The sequence below is a fragment of the Aquarana catesbeiana genome, linkage group LG04 (assembly GCF_042186555.1).
Source record: "Aquarana catesbeiana isolate 2022-GZ linkage group LG04, ASM4218655v1, whole genome shotgun sequence".
In the NCBI taxonomy this organism is placed as follows: Eukaryota; Metazoa; Chordata; class Amphibia; order Anura; family Ranidae; genus Aquarana; species Aquarana catesbeiana.
The window spans coordinates 391537259-391559565 of record NC_133327.1 but is presented as its reverse complement, the minus strand read 5'-3'; positions in this window follow the sequence as shown (position 1 = coordinate 391559565).

The following is a 22307-nucleotide window of genomic DNA, read 5'->3' as shown; positions in this document are numbered from 1 at the left end:
GCCCCCAGATCCCAGCCTCCCCTATGTGACTGGGTATGGGTATATACATTGTACTCCTACCCATTCACCAAAAAAGTGTCAAAAAAGTAAAAATGTCAGCAGACAGTTTTTGACAATTCCTTTATTAAAAAAAAGTCCCGTGATGTCTGTCCATCTTCAATCATGGTGCAGACGGTCCTGAGAAAAAAATGGAAAAACCCTGCCTCAATGGGATGCGTCCTGCTGACTGCAGCCTTCTCGGGGTGACAGCTGTTATATAGCCAAGGGTGGGGCCACCTGGTGAAGTAACTGGGTGACCCTGCCCCTTCTGATGTCATGTGATAAGCCCCCACCCGCAGACCACCACAACCACCGGGCAAGGGTTGTAGGGATGAAGCCCTTGTCCCCATCAACATGGGGACAAGGTGCTTTGAGGGGACCCCAAAGCACCCTCCCCATGTTGAAGGCATGTGGCCTGGTACAGTTCAGGGGGGCGCTCTCCCCCACCCTATTTTCCTCCGGCCTGCCAGGTTGCATGCTCGAATAAGGGTATGTTATGGGTTTTGGGGGGGACCCCCACGCCATTTTTTTAAAATATTGGCGTGGATTTCCCCTTAATATCCATACCAGACCCGAAGGCTTGGTATGGTCTGGGGGGGACCCACACTGTTTTTTTCAATGATTTTTTATGTATATTGCCGGGATCCGACAATACATTACACCTGCAAGCAATTTTAAATGGCATTTTTTCCTTTAGAAATGTCATTTTGCTGTGGTACTGTTATAAACATGGGAAAGAGGCGCCACTTTACAGGCAGACTAAGGGGTCTCCTCAGGCATGATATTTAAAGGAATAGTTAATTTTTATTGTTCCACTTTAAACATTATGAAAATCACTGCTTCTGAAAAAATGGCTTTTTTTTTTTTCAGTGAAATGCCCAAACACTTTTTATGGCAATAACCTGCATATAAGCCTTTAAAATGAACACTTTTGATTTTTTTACATTTGTGTCCCATAGACTTTAACGGTGTTCGCACAAATTCAAACTGAGGGAGTGTTTGGCTAATCCCTACTCTCTATGCTGAATGCTCCATTTACAACCCTAGAAATTGTAGAGGTCATTTCATCCCTACCCTCAAATAAATCACTTGGTCCAGACGGACTCACTGGGGAATTTTATAAGCAATTCAAACCAACCTCAGCACCCTTTTTGACACATATATACAACAACGCTGCCTCTTCCTCTTCTCTCCCTCCAGAAATGTTAAACGCGCATATCATAACATTACCGAAGCCTGGGAAGGAACCTACCTCACTACAAAACTTCAGACCTATATCCCTACTCAACATTGATACAAAAATCTATGCAAAACTGATAGCAACTAGACTAGTTGATATCATGCCTTTACTTATAAACCAGGATCAATACGCTACACCAAAAGGTCGAAAACCATTTGATGTCACCCGTACACTTATCAACATTATACAAAATGCTGAGACTAGAGCACTCAAACATCTTCTCTGCTTCTATCCCTGGATGCAGAGAAGGTGTTTGACAGAGTACACTGGGCTTACTTAGGAGCGACACTAACCAAGTGTGGCTTTCATGGTCACATCTTTTCAGCTATCATGGCATTATATTCATCACCCTTGGCCTAAGTCTACACATCAGAGATGCTCTCTAAACCATTTAATATTACTAATGGAACCAGATAAGGCTGCCCCCTATCACCACTTATATTTAATTTACTGATGGAGCCCTTAGTAGAACATGTCAGATCTAATAAAAGCATCTCTGGATTAGAAATTGGCACTACAGAACACAAAATTAACTTATTCGCAAATTATGTGATTCTGATGATTATAAATCCAATCTCTTCCTTGGCTTTGGTACAATCTGTCTTACAGAGATTTAGCACTATTTCATATTATAAAGTTAACAAAAATAAATCCTTTATACTTGACCTAGGAATAGATGGTACAACCAGCAACCTATTATGTAACCTCTATCCATACCCATAGGTGGACACAGGTATCACGTACTTAGGGATCGCACTTACCAAATCTACAAAAGCACTATTTGAAAACAACTATATAGAAGATAGACACATGCTCCTTCAATAGATTAAAGGAGTACTGAAGCGCTGACGTAAATAAATAACCAAAAATCATGTGATAAATGAGAGATAGCCAAATAATATAGCTGCAATTAATTAGTATGTGATAAGTGATTAATTTAGTGTAAGTGAATAATTGCGCTAATATTAACCTCTTATGGGTAACCCTTGGTGTATAACTTAATATGTGAAAAAAAATTACATAAATATATAAATAAACTCCATATAAATACACCTATAACAAAAACTGTGAAGTAAAATACCACAATAATCCTAAAATTCCCAAAAACTACATAAATCACTTATGTGCATCACCAATAAAAAATGTGTCCAAAATTTAAAACCTTGGTGCATTCAGTGCTGATTCTCCTGGATAAAATGTCAAAATTATATAAATAGCTAATATGCATCAACAATAAGTGATCAATAAATAAATTATTTGAATATAAGTGAGTTCAGTGCGTTCCTCCCCCTCCCTGACCCTTGATAAAGTCACACGTCAGGAGGAGGAGCATGTGACATTGCTAGTATTGGCTGTGTGTGAGCACTGGCAGTGGATGAGAAGCCCGTAACACAGAGCTCTGTGCAGCTGATCATTACAATCTATACGCGATCTTGTGAGCGGGGATATGTGAGTACAACCAAATATCCTTGCATTTAGCAACAGTTTTTGTTGAGATCATTGCGCAATGGATTTGTCTCTCTTTATATTTTTTATGGCATGGAAATGAGCGGAAAATCAGATTAAACTCTACTGGGAACGGAGAGGTGAAAGTGACAGTGAACTTGCTACTATTATAATTAATAAGAGATTCGGCACTGAACTCATCTATTTGCAATCTACTTATTTATTTATTGATTATTTATTGTTCAAACGCACTGAACTCACTTATATTCAAATAATTTATTTATTGATCACTTATTGTTGATGCATATTAGCTATTTATATAATTTTGACATTTTATCCAGGAGAATCAGCACTGAATGCACCAAGGTTTTAAATTTTGGACACATTTTTTATTGGTGATGCACATAAGTGATTTATGTAGTTTTTGGGAATTTTAGGATTATTGTGGTATTTTACTTCACAGTTTTTGTTATAGGTGTATTTATACGGAGTTTATTTATATATTTATGTAATTTTCTGTCACATATTAAGTTATACACCAAGGGTTACCCATGAGAGGTTAATATTAGCACAATTATTCACTTACACATGCTCCTTTAAGAAACTGCAAAAGTTGTCCAAATTCACATATTCATTGTCGGGCCGACTAACCGCTTTTAAAATGCTGATGCTGCTCAGATTACGATATCTTTTTCCCACGCTACCCTTACCACTTCCACAGACCAATCCCAAATCCTTTCAATCCATTCTACACCACTATGTTTGGCAAGGGAAAATTGATGTAGTCACGCTAGGCTCATAAAATTTAGGCTGGTTGGTGGCACTGGCTACACTGATTTAATAGACTACCACTTAGCCACTATACTTTCACAACTGAAAGACTGGATATCTCCAAACCCTACCACACTCTGGGTGATATAGAAACCACTATGATCACAGGAAACAACCTCAAACTCTGGCTATTCAGCACAGTCGTAAACTCTCCATATCTCCATGTTGCCAACTCCCCATATCCCCTGATTATCCAAGCCTCCATCAAAGCTTGGAAAACACTACACCACTCTAGATGGACACATCTCCCGACCAAGACCATTCTTATACCTCTTAAAACTCTTCATCTATTAACCCCTGACATAAATATACCAATATCGGTTATCCGGCCGAGGATGTATTTTTTTGGTTTTGGTTGGCAGTTTTACTTCCTGTTCGTTGGAACACACCATCATTCATTTCCAGTAAGTTTTGAGCTATCATTTGCTTACTAAGGAGATTTCCTATTTGTTGGAATGCAGTATACTTCTGCCGTCAGCTTATTGTCCCGCTTATATAATACATTGCTTTGGATGTTTGGCCATGCCCCTGACAATGTCAATCTACGACGAAATGCATAGGGAAGAGCTTGTGACCAGACATGGAGCAGGTGTATGTCGGGACGTGGCGGCCATCTTGTTGGTGGTTCATGCTGAGAAAACTTTGTAACAAATAAGCGTGTTTTACTAGCGATCATGTGAGTGCATAAAACTTCATTTTTATTACCAATAAATGCTTTTAAAGATTACTGCACCATGAGGTCATATTCCTTTGCATTTCATGGTCTACCTATATGAGAGGAGTTGGTGTTATGAGCTTAGTGGACGGATTGTGGAGATTTCATCATCCCTGCTTAATCTGCTTGGTATATTGATTGTTTGAATGTAGATGACAAGGTTATTTTATTATATTTATATATATTTATAACTTCATTATGCAGCTGTTAAAATTTGCAACCAGGCATAATTATTTCTGGTTTCAGGACAAATTCTTTTTACAACAGAGGGGCGTGGCCATGGGGGCCAAATTTGACCCCAGTCTCGCTAACCTCTTCATGGCCCAGTGGGAGGAGGATGTCGTCTATGCTGCCCGGAGACCCGAATTGGTTCTTTGGGCCAGGTACATAGACGACATCCTCCTCCTTTGGGAAGGAGATCGGCCATCACTCGAGGGCTTCATGAATACTCTCAACGCCAACGACAGGGGGATTTCGTTGAGTTTTGAAGCCAGCACAACCAAGGTGCATTTCCTCGATCTGGAAATTTCAGTTGTGCACCAACACCTAGAGTTCCGTACCTACTTCAAACCCACAGATCGGAATGGGTACATTCCGATCGACAGCTGCCATCGTGAAGAATGGCTTCGGTCAGTCCCCCGCAGCCAGTTTTTAAGATTGAGGCGCAACTGTACCCAGACTTCAGATTTTTTATCCCAATCTCAAGTCCTCAGAAGCAGATTCCTGGATAAGGGTTACAACCCTCACCTGCTAGACAGCGAAATCAATAGAGCACTACTCACTGAAAGGCAGGCTACGCTTATAGAACGCTCTAAAGACATCACTACATTTAATGCTAAGCTATCCTTTTTTACCACCTATTCTATTCAATCTAAACAGATTAAACGTATTATTAAAAAACATTGGGGAATATTACAGAACGATAGACTACTTGGTCCTGTTTTACCCAAGCAGGCCTCGGTAGTCTTTAGAGGCGCTAGGTCCATTCAGGGACAGATCGGCCCAAATATAATAGACCCCCCAAAAAAGTGTCGTTCTTTCAGGAGTGTAAAGGTTACTACCCCTGTCGTAAGTGCCAGGTCTGCCTACACAATACTGGGGGAAGACGCAAGAGTGTCACTTTTAAGTCCACTGTCACTTCCCGCACCTACTCCATGAAGCATTTCACCACGTGTTCCTCACAATACTTTGTTTATCTGATAACCTGTCCTTGCCACAAACAATATGTGGGTCGCACCATCAGAACTTTTTCTGTTAGTGTTAATGAACACATGGCTGCAATCAAAAAAGGTAGGGACAAGCACACTGTGCCACGTCACTACCTGGAACACCATGACAGGGATCCCACAGGCACTCTGTTCCAGGTTATTGACAAGTTTGTCCCGCACTGGAGAGGTAAGTCTCGTCTGCGTGGGGTTTCACGTCTCGAGACATACTGGATTCACGAGTTGAGGTCCTTCTTCCCGTTTGGGATGAACGTGGAGTGGGACCTCAACTCGTTTATCAATTCATCTTAACACCCCCTTTTTTGTATTCATTTTATCACATCTGCATATATTTTCAGGTGCTCCCCTTTAATACTACCACCTATGTTTATTTCCACATTATTCTATTTTCCCCTGTGTTAGCGCAATTTTTTGGGGGTGCGCTTACATTATATTCAGAGGTGAGCTACACCTTCCGCATGTTGGCTTTTCACACTGGCTTGTGCACGGTTAACATTATGAGGATGGCTCTTACTTTGTAGATGCAATGTTCATGAACCCATTTTATATCATGTTTTTAGAAGACATTGCATTTTATTCATTTATCTTGTCTGTTGTTTTGATAGGAAGGGATTATTATTACACTTTGGGGGGTCTCGCCAGCATTGATGTATTTAGTGCTGGTTTTTGGTCCCTCGATTTTCAACTGTTAGAAGTCAGCCGAGCACTACCCTTCCTTTCAGGCGCGCCACTCAACTGCATGGCCCTTGCCCTTGTGCCTTGCCGTCTGTTGAGTGGTGCGTCCCCTTCCCCATTTCTTAGGTAACTTTTTGCCAGTTTTCCATCATTGAGGTGGGATTTCTGGCTGCTATTCACGTTTTTTGTTATTTCCGGAGACACGGGGGAGGAGCCTGGGCACCGGCGTTGGGAACGTTCTATCTGACGCTGATCCTCCCTCTTCCTCTCCCTGACTTCCAGAGAGAGGTATCACATGACAGGGGATGGACGTGGAGCTGGTTCTGCGCTCCGATGTCACTTCCTCATGTCTGTCTCATGGAGGTTGGGCGGCGCTGCCAGTGACTTCCTGTTTTCACAGCGATTGGTGGTTGGCTCCTGCCCGCCCCCTGAAACATAGTCCCTGATTGGCACTGACTCCCTGTTGCTTTAGAGCTGACACAGAAGTGTCAGCAATGGGAGTATTGTGCATAAAAGTCCGTTTCTTGTTCATTCCACTTCATTACAAAATGTTTGAACATTCTGATGTGATATCATGCTACTATTTATCTATGTAAGGTCCTTTTGGTGATATATAACAGGTCAAATTCCGTTCCCTGTTTATTTAATTTTTGAACAGTCTGAGGTTGTATTATTCAATTATTTTTCTATGTGAGGTCTGTTTGGTGACATACAACAGGTTAATCACACACTATGTATACTAATGCATGATGTTTCACACCTGTCAGGTCCACCCAGGTGTGATCATGTGACCCCCATTCATCCAATGGGGAAGGTTGTTTGACAGCACACACAATTTGCTCTTTTGTAATGTTTTTTATAAATATTAGGCAACTTGGAGGGGATGCTGCATGCCCCAGTAGACGATCCATTGATCGAAAAGCTTCGGGCGCTTCCAGCATCCTCCTTGTTGCCCATTTTCGATTTTTTACTCTGTGATCACATTTTATTGTTACCTGGCGTTTTTAGCAATAAAAATCCTATTTTTGCTCATCTACACTATGTGGAGCTTGTTTATTTTTTCTCCACATACTTACTGAGAGATTCAACCAGCCTTCACTCCAGCCTTTGTACGTGACGCATTGTTCCCTCTGATCCGCACCTTGGCCATCCTTTGGGAGGACCCACCTGGCGACCCCGGGAGATCCGCGCAGAGTTTGACCCAGAAGGTTTGCAGAGCTGTGATGTCTGTTCACTGGCCCTGAGAGGCAACCCACTCGAGTGACTCCCTGTCGCCGACAAGGGAGTCCATCATATCTGGTAAGAGTTTCTTACACACCACCTTTACCAAGTCGCATGTTGTTGAGAGATACAACTTGGGGATGATTTGTTGATTCACCTGCGTTTTAACTTCTGTCTCCCTGCATCCACGCATGGTTTTCAGTGGGACATTCCATGTCATTTGTTTCCCACTCACCGACAGGATTTTATTCACCTATATTGAGAGACTTACAAGTTTTTTCACTGTTATGTTTATTATTTGTGGACATTTGTTTTTTTCAGTTGTTTTCTTGATTGAAGACTTTTGGCACCATTTATGCGCTACTTTTTATTTTATTTTCACAAGGTTATTTTATTCAAGGCTCATCTGACCCCTATAATAAGGGTCCACGGAAGAGGGTAAGAGGCATATGTTTGGGTGTGGTGGCTTCTTTCCCTCTCTACACGATCAAGAGTTTTACCCTAAGATGTGTGTTTCATGTTGCTTTCATCAAGAATTGTTACCCTATGTGGTTCATATTGATTCCATTGAGGAATTATTATACTATAAGGACATTGTTCTTGAGTGCTGCACCTTTTTCCCTATTCATGTACACTTGACCATGATGTACCACAGCTGTGGGAAAATGCAAAATGTAGCAAAAACTTCCCACGCCCAGCGGTCAAAATGTTCCTATCCTGAACGTGCTTCTTCCGCATTCAGGAGAGGGAGGTTCAACCTCCCCTAACTGCAGCAGCTCCATAACATTGATAAAAGCCTACGTGTACAAGGACACTTAGGCTTGAGTTTAGGAGCTTTGGCAAAAAAATGACAAAAGCTCCTAAATTCAAGTTTGGGAGCTGTAATGTACATGAAGCCTTAGAAAAGAAGGTAAGCAGCACCATATTGGTGCCATGGTTTCAGAATGGGATGTCCATCTAAGCTATATACAAGTGTGATTGTCAGTTGGCCATTCATTTTTGATCACATAACATACCTTTAACCACTTCCATACAGGGCATTTTCATCCCCTTCCTGCCCAAGCCAATTTTCAGCTTTCAGTGCTGTCGCACTTTGAATAACAATTTCGCGGTCATACAACACTGTACACAAATTACATTTTTATCATTTTTTCCCCACTAATAGAGCTTTCTTTTGGTGGTATTTGATCACCTCTGCGGTTTTTATTTCCTGCGCTATAAACAAAACAAGAGTGACAAGTTTGAAAAAAACACAATATTTTTTACTTTTTGCTATAATAAATATCTAATTTTTTTTTTTAAAACTAATTTTTTCCTCAGTTTAGGCCAATTCGTATTCTTCTACATATTTTTGGTAAAAAATATCGCAATAAGCGTATATTTATTGGTTTGCGCAAAAGTTATAGCGTCTACAAAATAAGGGGATAGATTTATAGCATTTTTATTATTATTTTTTTTTTACTAGTAATGGCCTCGATCTGTGTTTTTTATCGTGACTGCGATATTGCGGCGGACATATCGGACACTTTTGACACATTTTTGGGACCATTCACATTTATACAGCGATCCATGCTATAAAAATGTATTGATTACTGTATAAATGTGACTGGCAATGAAGGGGTTAACCAGGAGGGGGCACTGTAGGGTTAATCGTGGCATGCCGGGCACGCGCAGTGGGACCCGAGTGACGCGGCTGGCACGCGCGCCCCCTGGGGGACCTGAAAGGATAACAGCTGCACCGTCCCACCATCATATGACAGTGGGTGGGCAGCAAGTGGCTAAAGAAAAGTTGGTTGGTACAAGTCAATAGCATGTAAGAACATTAAGTACAATTTAAATAAAATAGTGTTTATTTTTCGATAATATTTGTAATTTACCTATGAAATAATTGGAAGAATCTAGTTTTACAGTACGTACAATCATTGTAAAAGTATCACTCCTTCTAAAAGGTGGAATCTATCAGGCTTGTAAAGCTGCCTGTTTCATCTTGATTAATAATTATCCATACATTTTAAATACTATAGTTCCTACCTATGTCAGTAGTACTTACTCCATACTTACGTATGTAATTTTTTAATGTATTTGCATTCATATCCCACAGCAAACTGACTGCTGTAGTAGCATGTCACCAAATTAACTTCAGAAACAGAACCCGATTGAAGTCTATGGGACTTGAACGTTTGAAATCAAAAGTGCTAATTTTAAAGGCTAATTTGCATGGTATTGTCCTAAAAAGGGTTTGTGGACCCGGGTCCTGCCCCAGGGGACATGTATCAATGCAAAAAAAAGTTTTAAAAACGGACGTTTTTTCGGGAGCAGTGATTTTAATGATGCTTAAAGTGAAGAAAAAGTGAAATATTCCTTTAAATGTCATGCCTGGGGGGTGTCTATAGTATGCCTGTAAAGTAGTGTGTGTTTCCCGTGCTTAGAACAGTCCCTGCACAAAATTACATTTTTAAAGGAATAAAAGTCATTTAAAACTGCTTGCAGCTTTAATGTAATGTCGGGTCCCGGCAATATGGATGAAAATCAGTGAGACAAACGGCATGGGTACCCCCCCAGTCCATTACCAGGCCCTTTGGGTCTTGTATGGATATTAAGGGGAACCCCGCACCCAAATTAAAAAAAGGAAAGGCGTGGGGCCCCCAGGCCCTATTAATTCTGAACAAAGAGGGGGCTTCCATCATAACAAGTGTAGAGTATGGTGGTCCATACTCTACACCCTAGGATTTGGACTTTGATAGATCACCAGCTCTTAGAATAAAAAATATATATTTTATTGATATACTTAAAAAAAGACGTGAAAGCATCTATAACATACAGAATAAAAAATAAAAAATATCATTCCATACAAAATTGATACAAAATCAAGACAGAGAATATATACAAGGTGAAACTGGTAAATGTACTCTCATGGGGTTAGTGTACCCCTATAACCGACGCGTTTCCGGTATTCTGGTACCTTCATCAGGGGTTTGATAGTTGTAAGTGTTTTATACATGTATGGATTCTACAAATATACAAAGAGACATGTCAGAAGAAAGAAACATCCCATTCTAGAGATGAACAGTGAGCAGATCCTAAGACCGATTGAACACAAGCATTATACTAATGGAACATGTGTAGAAAAAATATCATAATAAACCGAAATCTTAAAAGCTAAACAAGCAAAATATGACAATGTAAAGACATACATGTTAGCAGTGGCACATACCCAATGGAATGACTCTGTGTTCAAGAAGCACCCATGGCCCCTAAGATCAATAGCGTGTTTTCATATGCGCCAGACCAAGATCATATGAGAATAGTACATGTTTTGTATTGCCGATCTCTATAAAAAGATATGAATATTGAATGATTATATAGTTCCCACGGGGGGTTAGCCCAAGTAAGAGGAAAAAGAAAGTGAGGAATGAAAAAAGGTGTCAAAGAGTGAATCAAATAGGGGAACAAGGTAGTGCCAGAGGGACCTTCGTATAGAGCCCATGCCGCAGCGTGAGAAGAATACCTAGATGTGAAGTCCTCAGATTAGAATGTGGAAAGAGTTCAAAAGGGAAATTGTGCTGCCAAAACAGTGTGGCTCACAGATGACATAAGTGTGCTTAATACAGAAAATGACAGCAGTGTGGGAGCACCGTTAGGGTGCGTATAATAGCAGATATGACAAAGGAAGCTTCCCAGGATAAGAGGAAGTAGGGTGCTGAGGGAAGATCCCAAAAATATAAGGAGCTAAATAAAGAGGTGTATTTACTAAGAAACAGTAAATGACCCAAACTAGGGAAGAGCGTTCGTTAGAACCTGTAGTAAACCGGCTGTGTGCCAAAAGGATCAATGTCCAGAGACGGTCCCTTAATGGATGGCTCCTATGTGTGCCCCTACATGAACATAGAATAAATGGTGATGAGCATTGCCCAGGGAGGAAGGCGGGGGGGCTTGGCCGGGAAATCCAGTTAGAATACCGGCTAAGTGAAAGCTTACCTTTAAGTATTGGGGTCCGGTGAGGGGTGCTTTCCCCTACTCGTGCTTACAGGGATCTGCTATTTACCTTATTTTGTAAAGGTAGGCGCCGGATGCCAGCGCCTGCGCACAAGGGGTAAAGCGTGTGGAGTACATGAGAAGATCTGACATTTAGTCAGTCGTTTGCATAGCCACGCCCCCCCCCCCCCCGCAGCTGACGTCGATGGAGTGCAGCGTTCTTGTGATAGAGAGCCAGCGGGGATAGGTCGAAGGGGGACATGTTAGAATGCCCTGTCCCCTCGTCTGCCTATATCGCCGCCAGTGAGTAGGTACAATGATAAAAAAGCAGCTGACAAGATTCAATACTATAGATAAAGAAAACTGAGTGGAGCAAGAACCCACATGTGGAAACATATATATAAAATCAAATTATTGTGTTGTATATGTGGGGCTAGGTCAAAAGGTCTGGCGCCATCTAGTGGGGAAAAAGGCACATTATACTAATAGAACACACAGTCATTTTACATAATGGAAAAAACATAATAACAACAACGTGGACCTGGTAAAGTATATAATACTATTAGGATGAATAAATAGGATAATTATACCTTTTGTCTACATGAATTTGTGGCTATGTTATAGGAAAATCAGTCAAAGCACTCTGATCTATTGAGTGTTTGACAGATGATCCGCATGTATGCTAAAAGATATATTGAAATTGAAAATTCCTACTAAAGAAAAGAAAGCTCCTACAGGTACAAATGGTCCTGACCTAGACTGGGTTTTATAGACGGATAGACAGGACAGAATATGTATTCCATGCTAATCCGTCTTAAAGGAGAAAAATTATATTGTGGGCTGGAGAGGGGAGGGGGGGAGGGGGAAAAACAACAAACAAAAAGAAGAAGGGAGGGGAGGATGAGGGAAGGGATGTATAAATGGGGAGAAATAAACACAGCCCCTTGTGTGCACCAAGGGCATGTTATTCATCCCAACCCTTCCCACGTGCCAGATGAGAATCCCTCCAGAAAAGGACAAAAACTGAAGCAATCATTTAGGCCTGGTGGCAAAGTGGCTTGCAAGGCCATAATCCATCTGGTCTCTTTTTGGAGTAAGACTTTGTCCCAGTCGCCCCCTCTGTTGTTGGGGTGTACCCGGTCGAGTACTAGGAAGTTGATTTTTGGAAATATACCCTGGTGTATGTCTCGGGTATGTCTTCCCAGGGGTAGGTCGGGATTGCAAGTGCGCATACTTTTAATATGCCTGCCCATTCTTGTGCTTAGTTCTAATTTAGTTTTCCCTACATTGAAACAGCCGCACGAGCATGTCAGTAAATATACCACCCTACACGTACAACAGTTTGCAAAGTGAGAGGGTCTGTATCTTTTGCCATTAGGTAGGATGATATTTTTATTGATATTAATGAATTGACATTTGGAACATCCACCACAGGTGAATGTGCCCCACCATTTGCAGGGGTCACCTCTAAATTCCCCCGTATATTCGCTGGTTAACAGTCTGTCCCTGAGGAATTTGGTGCTCTTAAAAGTAATTAGGGGGTCCTTAGTTATGAATTGGTTCAAAGTGTGGTCAATCAGCAAAATGTGCCAGTGTTTTTGTATGATTTTTCTGATCGCTTTGTGTTCTTTGCTAAAGGTAGTAATAATCCTAGTTTGCATCTGTTGGAGATTATTAGAGCCTTTATGTGATTTATCAAAAAGTAAATCATGTCTGTTTTTTTCTTTAGCTCTTCTGAAGGCTTTTTTAAGAGTCATGGGGGAGTATCTCGGTCGAAGCAATCTAGCTTGTAGTTTCTTAGCTTCGATGAGAAACATGTTCTCATCAGAGCAATTCCTACGGATCCAAAGATACTGTGTGTAGGGGATAGATTTGATAAGGGGTGCTGGATGAAAACTGGTTGCATGTAGGATGGTGTTGCCGGCTGTTTCCTTACAGTACAACGTACTAGATAGATGACCATCAGAGTTTTTAAAAATGGTGATGTCAAGAAATGTGATATTTTGGATGTCACACGACATAGTGATTTTGAGGTTCAGGTCATTAGTATCCATGGCTGTCATGCAGTCATTCAAATTGTTTAAAGAACCGTTCCATATAAAGAAAATATCGTCTATAAACCTATACCAGGTCAGTATACGGTCCATAAAGGGGTTGTTCGGGGACAGAAACGTGTTCTCCCACTCCCCCAGATACAGGTTGGCGTACGATGGGGCACAACATGTCCCCATCGCTACCCCCTGTAGCTGGAGGAAATGGGAGCCATTTAATGCAAAAGGCATTGTGTAGTAGGATAAACCTCAATGCATGTAGGATGAATTGGTGAAGAGGTTTCTCATCTTTATCTGACTGAGAAATAAAGCATCTGACGACTTCAATGCCCTTCTCATGCGGTATCGAACAGTACAATGCTTCCACATCCACTGTGACTAGGATTGAGTCGGATGGAATACTAATGTCTTCCAGATTTCGTAGTAACTGAGAAGTATCCCTGATGTATGAGGGTAAATTGGTGACAAAGGGACGTAGTTGTTTGTCAATATATTGACTTAAATTCTCGGTGATACTCCCCCTTCCAGACACAATGGGTCTGCCTGGGGGGTGTTGATATTTTTGTCGACCTTGGGGAGGCTATAGAAAGTGGGAATTTTTGAGTGGCTGGTACGTACGAATTCCCAAGTTTGTTGAGTAATGATGTTATCCAAATAAGCTTGATCTACTAGGGTGAAGAATTCCTTGTTGAATTTCTCTATGGTTGTTCTCGATATCAATCGATACCACTCTCTGTTTGCAAGGATTTTGTTGCACATGGATAAATATTGGGAATTATGCATAATTACAATATTTCCCCCTTTGTCCAAGGGTTTTATTGTTAATTGGTATTGATTGCTTAGTGATTCCAGTGCTTTTCTCTCGGTGTTGGATAGGTTGTCCGATGATTGATACTTTTTATATTCGTAATCTCCCTTGTTGTCATTGCTATAAATGCTTTTAAATTAGAGTTTGCATTGAGGGAGGGAAATGTATGAGATTTTTTCTTGAGACAGGATCTCCCTTGAGTGCCCCCCATAGTAGGGGTGGTATGAATCGCTAGTAATGATTCAATGTCAATATTATCGATGAGATATTTTTGTTCCTGTTCTTCCAGGAGGGAGACAAGGTCGTTGAGTGCTTGATTTTCTTTAGTTGTTCATACATTACTCTGTGGTGATTTTGTATACAGACTCTTTAGTATCAGTTTGCAAATGCAGATCTTTAACAGTTTCAAAGGCGTCCATGTTTGAAGATGGACAAAAAGTAAGACCCTTGCTCAGAACTGAGATCTCCTCAGCAGACAACCCATAATCCGAGAGATTAATGATGTTTAGACCTTCACCTGCTATTAAGTGCCTTATGTCAATGTTTATCCATGCATCCATCCTTGGTAGAAGCCAGAGAGGGGTCCCTGGTTGAGCTTACCTGCTCCAAGGTACCACCCTGTGAGTTTCCTATCTTATTTGAGTGATCATTACCCACTGCCGAAGAAGGGGATTGTGTAGACAACTTAGCCTCAGTCATATGTCTCTTGTTGTTTGATCGTGTTTGTGGTGAACGCCATTTTTGTTTCCTTAACCACTTGACGACCGCCTCACGCCGATGTACGTCGGCAAAGTGGCACGGACAGGCAAAATCACGTACAGGGTACGTGATTTGCCTTCCGCGGGTGGGGGGTCCAATCGGACCCCCCCCGGTGCCCGAGGCGGTCGTCTTTTGTCCAGCGGCGATCGGTGATGAGGGGGAGACCATCCGTTCGTGGCCCCCCCCTCGCGATCGCCGCCGGCCAATGAAAACACTCCTTTGCTGCTGTATGCTAAACAGCAGCAAAGGAAGTGATGTCATCTCCCCTCGGGTCGGTATTTTCCGTTCCGGCCCGAGGAGAGAAGACATCTATGTGAGTGCACCAACACACACACACACAGTAGAACATGCCAGGCACACAAAACACCCCGATCCCCCCCCCCGATCGCCCCCCGATCCCCCCCCAATCACCCCCCCCCCCTGTCACAAACTGACACCAGCAGTTTTTTTTTTTTTTTTTTTTTTTTTTTTTCTGATTACTGCATAGTGTCAGTTTGTGACAGTTACAGTGTTGGGACAGTGAGTATTACCCCCCTTTAGGTCTAGGGTACCCCCCTAACCCCCCCTAATAAAGTTTTAACCCCTTGATCACCCCCTGTCACCAGTGTCACTAAGCGATCATTTTTCTGATCGCTGTATTAGTGTCGCTGGTGACGCTAGTTAGTGAGGTAAATATTTAGGTTCGCCGTCAGCGTTTTATAGCGTCAGGGACCCCCATATACTACCTAATAAATGTTTTAACCCCTTGATTGCCCCCTAGTTAACCCTTTCACCACTGATCACCGTATAACCGTTACGGATGACGCTGGTTAGTTCGTTTATTTTTTATAGTGTCAGGGCACCCGCCGTTTATTACCAAATAAAGGTTTAGCCCCCTGATCGCCCGGCGGTGATATGCGTCGCCCCAGGCAGCGTCAGATTAGCGCCAGTACCGCTAACACCCACGCATGCAGCATACGCCTCCCTTAGTGGTATAGTATCTGATCGGATCAATATCTGATCCGATCAGATCTATACTAGCGTCCCCAGCAGTTTAGGGTTCCCAAAAACGCAGTGTTAGCGGGATCAGCCCAGATACCTGCTAGCACCTGCGTTTTGTGCCTCCGCCCAGCCCACCTAAGTGCAGTATCGATCGATCACTGTCACTTACAAAACACTAAACGCATAACTGCAGCGTTCGCAGAGTCAGGCCTGATCCCTGCGATCGCTAACAGTTCTTTTGGTAGCATTTTGGTGAACTGGCAAGCACCAGCCCCAGGCGTCAGGTTAGCGCCAGTACCGCTAACACCCACGCACGCAGCATACGCCTCCCTTAGTGGTATAGTATCTGAACGGATCAATATCTGATCCGATCAGATCTATACTAGCGTCCCCAGCAGTTTAGGGTTCCCAAAAACGCAGTGTTAGCGGAATCAGCCCAGATACCTGCTAGCACCTGCGTTTTGCCCCTCCGCCCGGCCCAGCCCAGCCCACCCAAGTGCAGTATCGATCGATCACTGACACTTACAAAACACTAAACGCATAACTGCAGCGTTCGCAGAGTCAGGCCTGATCCCTGCGATCGCTAACAGTTTTTTTTGTAGCGTTTTGGTGAACTGGCAAGCACCAGCCCCAGGCAGCGTCAGATTAGCGCCAGTACCGCTAACACCCACGCACGCACCGTACACCTCCCTTAGTGGTATAGTATCTGATCGCATCAATATCTGATCCGATCAGATCTATACTAGCGTCACCAGCAGTTTAGGGTTCCCAAAAACGCAGTGTTAGCGGGATCAGCCCAGATACCTGCTAGCACCTGCGTTTTGCCCCTCCGCCCGGCCCAGCCCACCCAAGTGCAGTATCGATCGATCACTGACACTTACAAAACACTAAACGCATAACTGCAGCGTTCGCAGAGTCAGGCCTGATCCCTGCGATCGCTAACGTTTTTTGGTAGCGTTTTGGTGAACTGGCAAGCGCCAGCGGCCTAGTACACCCCGGTCGTAGTCAAACCAGCACTGCAGTAACACGTGGTGACGTGGCGAGTCCCATAAGTGCAGTTGAAGCTGGTGAGGTGGCAAGCACAAGTAGTGTCCCGCTGCCACCAAAAAGACAAACACAGGCCCATCGTGCCCATAGTGCCCTTCCTGCTGCATTCGCCAATCCTAATTGGGAACCCACCGCTTCTGCAGCGCCCGTACTTCCCCCATTCACATCCCCAACCAAATGCAGTCGGCTGCATGAGAGGCATTTTTATGTCCTCCCGAGTACCCCTACCCAACGAACCCCCCCAAAAAGATGTCGTGTCTGCAGCAAGCGCGGATATAGGCGTGACACCCGCTATTATTGTCCCTCCTGTCCTGACAATCCTGGTCTTTGCATTGGTGAATGTTTTGAACGCTACCATTCACTAGTTGAGTATTAGCGTAGGGTACAGCATTGCACAGACTAGGCACACTTTCACAGGGTCTCCCAAGATGCCATCGCATTTTGAGAGACCCGAACCTGGAACCGGTTACCGTTATAAAAGTTAGTTACAAAAAAAGTGTAAAAAAAAAAAAAAATATGAAAAAAAAAAATAGTTGTTGTTTTATTGTTCTCTCTCTCTCTATTCTCTCTCTCTATTGTTCTGCTCTTTTTTACTGTATTCTATTCTGCAATGTTTTATTGTTATTGTTATTGTTATTATGTTTTATCATGTTTGTTTTTCAGGTGTGTAATTATTTACACTTTACTGTGCTTTATTGTTAACCATTGTTAACCATTTTTTTGTCTTCAGGTACGCCATTCACGACTTTGAGTGGTTATACCAGAATGATGCCTGCAGGTTTAGGTATCATCTTGGTATCATTCTTTTCAGCCAGCGGTCGGCTTTCATGTAAAAGCAATCCTAGCGGCTAATTAGCCTCTAGACTGCTTTTACAAGCCGTGGGAGGGAATGCCCCCCCCCCCACCGTCTTCCGTGTTTTTCTCTGGCTCTCCTGTCTCAACAGGGAACCTGAGAATGCAGCTGGTGATTCAGCCAGCTGACCATAGAGCTGATCAGAGACCAGAGTGGCTCCAAACATCTCTATGGCCTAAGAAACCGGAAGCTACGAGTATTTCATGACTTAGATTTCGCCGGATGTAAATAGCGCCATTGGGAAATTGGGGAAGCATTTTATCACACCGATCTTGGTGTGGTCAGATGCTTTGAGGGCAGAGGAGAGATCTAGGGTCTAATAGACCACAATTTTTTCAAAAAAGAGTACCTGTCACTACCTATTGCTATCATAGGGGATATTTACATTCCCCGAGATAACAATAAAAATGATTAAAAAAAAAAATATGAAAGGAACAGTTTAAAAGTAAGATTAAAAAAGCAAAAAAATAATAAAGAAAAAAAAAAAAAAAAAAAAAAAACACCCCTGTCGCCCCCTGCTCTCACGCTAAGGCGAACGCAAGCGGCGGTCTGTCGTCAAACATAAACAGCAATTGCACCATGCATGTGAGGTATCACCGCGAAGGCCAGATCGAGTGCAGTAATTTTTCCAGTAGACCTCCTCTGTAAATCTAAAGTGGTAACCTGTAAAGGCTTTTGAAGGCTTTTAAACATGTATTTATTTTGTTGCCACTGCACGTTTGTGCGCAATTTTAAAGCATGTCATGTTTGGTATCCATGTACTCGGCCTAAGATCATCTTTTTTATTTCATCAAACATTTGGGCAATATAGCGTGTTTTAGTGCATTAAAATTAAAAAAAGTGTGTTTTTTCCCCAAAAAATGCGTTTGAAAAATCGCTGCGCAATTACTGTGTGAAAAAAAAAAATGAAACACCCACCATTTTAATCTGTAGGGCATTTGCTTTAAAAAAATATATAATGTTTGGGGGTTCAAAGTAATTTTTTTGCAAAAAAAAAAAACTTTTTCATGTAAACAATAAGTGTCAGAAAGGGCTTTGTCTTCAAGTGGTTAGAAGAGTGGGTGATGTGTGACATAAGCTTCTAAATGTTGTGCATAAAATGCCAGGACAGTTCAAAACCCCCCCAAATGACCCCATTTTGGAAAGTAGACACCCCAAGCTATTTGCTGAGAGGCATGTCGAGTCCATGGAATATTTTATATTGCGACACAAGTTGCGGGAAAGAGACAAATTTTTTTTTTTTTTTTTTTTTTTTGCACAAAGTTGTCACTAAATGATATATTGCTCAAACATGCCATGGAAATATGTGAAATTACACCCCAAAATACATTCTGCTGCTTCTCCTGAGTACGGGGATACCACATGTGTGAGACTTTTTGGGAGCCTAGCCGCGTACGGGACCCCGAAAACCAAGCACCGCCTTCAGGCTTTCTAAGGGCGTGAATTTTTGATTTCACTTTTCACTGCCTATCACAGTTTCGGAGGCCATGGAATGCCCAGGTGGCACAAAACCCCCCCAAATGACCCCATTTTGGAAAGTAGACACCCCAAGCTATTTGCTGAGAGGTATAGTGAGTATTTTGCAGACCTCACTTTTTGTCACAAAGTTTTGAAAATTGAAAAAAGAAAAAAAAAAAATGTTTTTTCTTGTCTTTCTTCATTTTCAAAAACAAATGAGAGCTGCAAAATACTCACCATGCCTTTCAGCAAATAGCTTGGGGTGTCTACTTTCCAAAATGGGGTCATTTGGGGGGGTTTTGTGCCACCTGGGCATTCCATGGCCTCCGAAACTGTGATAGGCAGTAAAGAGTGAAATCAAAAATTTTCACCCTTAGAAATCCTGAAGGCAGTGATTGGTTTTCGGGGTCCAGTACGCGGCTAGGCTCCCAAAAAGTCCCACACATGTGGTATCCCCATACTCAGGAGAAGCAGCTAAATGTATTTTGGGGTGCAATTCCACATATGCCCATGGCCTGTGTGAGCAATATATCATTTAGTGACAACTTTATGAAAAAAAAAAAAAAAAAAAAAAAAAAAGTGTCACTTTCCCGCAACTTGTGTCAAAATATAAAATATTCCATGGACTCAATATGCCTCTCAGCAAATAGCTTGGGGTGTCTACTTTCCAAAATGGGGTCATTTTGGGGGGTTTTGTGCCACCTGGGCATTCCATGGCCTCCGAAACTGTGATAGGCAGTGAAGAGTGAAAGCAAAAATTTACACCCTTAGAAATCCTGAAGGCGGTGATTGGTTTTCGGGGCCCCGTACGCGGCTAGGCTCCCAAAAAGTCCCACACATGTGGTATCCCCATACTCAGGAGAAGCAGCTAAATGTATTTTGGGGTGCAATTCCACATAGGCCCATGGCCTGTGTGAGCAATATATCATTTAGTGACGACTTTTTGTAAATATTTTTTTTTTTTTGTCATTTTTCAATCACTTGGGACAAAAAAAATAAATATTCAATGGGTTCAACATGCCTCTCAGCAATTTCCTTGGGGTGTCTACTTTCCAAAATGGGGTCATTTGGGGGGGTTTTGTACTGCCCTGCCATTTTAGCACCTCAAGAAATGACATAGGCAGTCATAAACTAAAAGCTGTGTAAATTCCAGAAAATGTACCCTAGTTTGTAGACGCTATAACTTTTGCGCAAACCAATAAATATACGCTTATTGACATTTTTTTTACCAAAGACATGTGGCCGAATACATTTTGGCCTAAATGTATGACTAAAATTTAGTTTATTGGATTTTTTTTATAACAAAAAGTAGAAAATATCATTTTTTTTCAAAATTTTTGGTCTTTTTCCGTTTATAGCGCAAAAAATAAAAACCGCAGAGGTGATCAAATACCATCAAAAGAAAGCTCTATTTGTGGGAAGAAAAGGACGCAAATTTCGTTTGGGTACAGCATTGCATGACCGCGCAATTAGCAGTTAAAGCGACGCAGTGCCAAATTGGAAAAAGACCTCTGGTCCTTAGGCAGCATAATGGTCCGGGGCTCAAGTGGTTAAAGTCTTTCCCGAAGTCTGAGCATGCAGAAGAGAGGGAATTTAAAGATGAGTTGGAGCCCCTATCATTGTGAAAATTCTTTGGGGGTTTGGAGTAGTTTTTCTTCCTTTGTTGGCGCCCTTGTGGGTTGCGTTGTTGCCAACGATATGCCTTCCCTTCATTGAATGCTATCTTATCCCCCCAGAACTTTTGTTCTTTGTTTGCAATTGATTCCTTAACAACTAGGTCTATGTGACTTTTGATATGTTCTTCCTGCTCCCTAAAGGTGGAGATATCTTTGAAGGGTTCAAGTTTTATGTACACCTCTTCAATCCCTTTTTCAAGGGCCGCAGTTCTTTTTCGGTATTCCTCGATGAGTAAGCGCATCATTGTTTTGGTGCATTGTTGAAGGTTGTTTTCCCAGCATTTTTTAAAGGTGGCGTCTAAGTTATCAAGTGTGGGAAAAATCTGAACTCTTAGACCCCTTTCGGCACACAGCCAGTTTACTACAGGTTCTAACGAACACTCTTCCCTAGTTTGGCTAATTTACTGTTTCTTGGTAAATACACCTCCTTATTTAGCTCCTTACATTTTTGGGATCTTCCCTCAGCACCCTACTTCCTCTTATCCTGGGAAGCTTCCTTTGTCATATCTGCTATTATACGCACCCTAACGGTGCTCCCACACCGCTGTCATTTTCTGTATTTAGCGCACTTATGTTATCTGTGAGCCACACTGTTTTGGCAGCACAATTTCCCTTTTGAACTCTTTCCACATTCTAATCTGAGGACTTCACATCTAGGTATTCCTCTCACGCTGCGGCATGGGCTCTATACGAAGGTCCCTCTGGCACTACCTTGTTCTCCTATTTCCTTCACTCTTTGACACCTTTTTTCAATCCTCACTTTCTTTTTCCTCTTGCTTGGGCTAACCCCCAAGATCGGCAATACAAAACATGTACTATTCTCATATGATCTTGGTCTGGCGCATATGAAAACACGCTATTGATCTTAGGGGCCATGGGTGCTTCTTGAACACAGAGTCATTCCATTGGGTATGTGCCACTGCTAACATGTATGTCTTTACATTGTCATATTTTGCTTGTTTAGTTTTTAAGATTTCGGTTTATTATGATATTTTTTCTACACATGTTCCATTAGTATAATGCTTGTGTTCAATCGGTCTTAGGATCTGCTCACTGTTCATCTCTAGAATATGATGTTTCTTTCTTCTGACATGTCTCTTTGTATATTTGTAGAATCCATACATGTATAAAACACTTACAACTCTCAAACCCCTGTTGAAGGTACTAGAATACCGGAAACGCATCGGGTATAGGGGTACACTACCCCCATGAGAGTACATTTACCAGTTTCACCTTGTATATATTCTCTGTCTTGATTTTGTATCAATTTTGTATGTAATGATATTTTTTATTTTTTATTCTGTAT